This window comes from Pholcus phalangioides, unplaced genomic scaffold, assembly GCF_987345545.1.
Source record: "Pholcus phalangioides strain wild (caught in Gottingen) unplaced genomic scaffold, Ppha-v1.0 ptg000012l_1, whole genome shotgun sequence".
Lineage (NCBI taxonomy): Eukaryota > Metazoa > Arthropoda > Arachnida > Araneae > Pholcidae > Pholcus > Pholcus phalangioides.
Genome location: NW_028301605.1, coordinates 20,349,908 through 20,353,117, shown reverse-complemented (window position 1 = coordinate 20,353,117; position 3,210 = coordinate 20,349,908).

Sequence of the window (3,210 nt, the reverse complement as noted above, 5' to 3'; positions counted from 1 at the left end):
AAATAAAACAGCAAATCTCCGAGACGAAGGAGAGAAAAATTTATACAATAATAATAGTTATATAAATATAACAAAAAAAAACAACGGGAAGATACCGAAACCAGACCAAGTTGAACGGAACGAAAAGAAAAACCCGGTGACGGGCATCACGAGGTGGACCAGAAGCACCAACGACGTTTCATGGGTCAATGCACCAGCTCGCCCCGACTGGGTCATTGCCGTAAAAAAAGTCACCCTTGTGTTATGTCTACGCTATATTTTTCGTTTTAGGCCTGTAATTTTTTCAGTCTTTTAGCAGTGATATCGATCTCATATTATGGTTCGATTTGTCTGTTTCCCATTATATAAGATGAAGTGACGGCAATGATGTTTTTGTTGCTATTTTTTGCTGGTCAGCTAGCTACATCGAAGGTCATGCGAATAAGTTCATTGTCAAAATGAACGACCAGCTTCATTTTTTTTTTTTTAAATAATATCTCGTATATTCGTTTTGAATGATCATCGTTTTCCAATCATGTGATCTGTCAGATTGATCTGTCATGAAATTTGATTCTTTTACAGGATTCTTGTTATGAATAGGAGTATGGATATGCATCGTTTTATTGCTGACACGGCCACATTGTCTGAGTCACGCTCTAGAGGGGCCGTTCAAGTATTACGTAAGCAAATTTTTAGCAATTTTTGACACCCCCCCCTTTCAGCAAAAGTCAGCAAAACGCTGACCCCCCCCCCCTGTCAGCAAAATTTCGTCATCAGCTGCCCCTCTGAATCCTAATATTTTCATAAAGGGTGGTTGATGACGTAAGCATAATCCAAACCCCCCCCCACCCCATCGATGATGACGTAATACTTGAACGGCCCCAGACCAGTGATTCCCAACGTGGGCGTTAACGCCCCCTTGGGGGCGATGAAATGTTGCAAGGGGGCGGTAGAAGCTACGGGTATAGCATAGGATTCTATGGGTTAGATTCCGTTGGGGGCGCTGGGAGAAAAAAATTTCTGAAGAAGGGGGCGATGGGACACAAAAGGTTGGGAAACTATGCTCTAGACAACGCTTAAGTGATGAAGCATTTTTTCTAGTGATTTAATTTTTAATGAATCAAAATAAAATTCTGAACACGGGATAAATTCTGCGACTAATTTAAAAAGTCTAAAAGCCTACTTTATTTTGAATTTCGTATTTTTTATTGATACGTCCTGATAGAATAACTATTTTAAATAATAACTATTGTTGCACAATTTTTCCTCATAATGATTTCCCTAGTAGAACTTTTTCCTTTACTCATAGTTTCTATATTATAAATTTACTTTTAAATCGATAGGTGTGTGTGTGTGGTGGTAGTTCAGGTTCAGAGAGCAACAGGTCTACAACGATACAATTATTCAATCCTACATCTCACTCATAGTTAGAAAAATTTATGGCAGATGACGGCACTATACATAACAAGCATTACGCAGAAGCAAACTTTTCATGTTAGGTTGCAACACGCACGCACATTCAACAACATGTACCGATTCATTAGAAGTTCCGCAAAATAATATGGACGAGATGCATGTGTGGTTTAGTAGTGGTAATTCAGGTTCATAGGACACACAATCACACATGCTGTTAAAAAAAATACACGTTTCAAGGTTTCGAAATTCATACAGTACTGTATATGCAAGAGCTGTTCGGTTCCAAATTGTGAGAATAGTACTCTTGAACACAAAGTAGTAGGTTGGGGACGTCCTGAGGCTCCAGGTCCGAACCCCGTTATACGGCACAGTGGTAGTCGGTTGCCGGACGAGTGCTCTGACCACTAGATTAAGATCCACACCACAATAAGATTCTCATTTCTTTTTCTTTATGTATCCCGTGTATATAATATGGCAAGTGTAAGATAACAGATGAGATGGCATGGGGGGGGGGCGCTCAATTGCTTTCAAAACATACCTCCATCCTAATATGTGTACATTCATCTTAACTAAACCCCGAAACTTCTCCAACTCCTAATCCCATCTCGTCTGTAATCACCACAATTATTTGTTAATCGCGACAGTACCCAATTGTCCGGGGAAAATATGTTGTAAAGAAGTTTGTATGTTTTTTTTGTTTTTTTTTGACACTAAATAAAGTGTTCCAGACTCTGCCACGAAGCTGGGCTGGAAGAGATCTCGGCAACGGGATAAGTCCAGTGGCAAAGTTCTGGCGTTCATTCATTCATTCATTCAGTGGTAGTCGGTTAAAGCTGGTTTTCTGCGGTTTTCCAGCTTCGAGGCGCGAATGCGAGCCGGTGGACATTTGAAAAAGTCTCTCCGCAAAGAGCAGGCAGATCTACAACACGAAAATGACGAAACATGAAAATTCAAGCATTTCCATCTTTACTTCAAAATATGGGAGACAGATGACATCACCAGCAAGAACACCAAACAAGTTCTGACAATATACTGAGAAATTGAATCAGGCCGGAAAAAAAAATACCATCTCTTTTCAAGCTCTGACCACATAAATACATCAGGACCGCAGCCCGGGCCTGGGTTGGAGAAGGCACCGAATTCACCCTTTAACTGCTCCTCATACATTACACGGGGGATGCCGAAATGCATGCTTGCCCCTGTTGACAAAGTATCTATCTCCTCTGTAGCTTAGTAGTGAGAGCACTCGTCCGGCAAACGAGCGACCCGGGTTCGACTCCCGGTAGAGGCATGAGTTTTCAATGGTTGATAGAGCCTGGGCGGTATGAAATGAAAAAAATGACGAAGTATCTAGTTGCGGCCTTGATAAGGGTCATAAATTCGCTCACAACACGCATTCCGACATTGTACCAATTCGTAGAAATTCTTCGGAGGAATGTGTAGGAGGTGCATATACGGTTAAAAGTAGTAGTAGAAGAAGTTTTGTGATTATATTAAAAATGATGCTATAAAAAATTCCGTAGAAATCTGTCGTGGTTTCAATTGTCGATATCCAAGAACTTTTATGAGAGATCCCTACAAGTTAAGGTTGTACACAGTAACATAACCGTCCTTATACACATCATTTCCGGGTGGAATAATAATAACAATATGGATACTATATATTACAGTAAGGAGTTTTTCGCCCTTTGAACTTACAACCGGATCTAAAAAAAAAGAAGCAAGAACAGGCTTCTCTTTTCATTAGGGAACCAAAGAATTTGATTCTAGATTTTCTTCTTTTTATTCCACGTGCTAAATAAAAAAAAGAAGAAG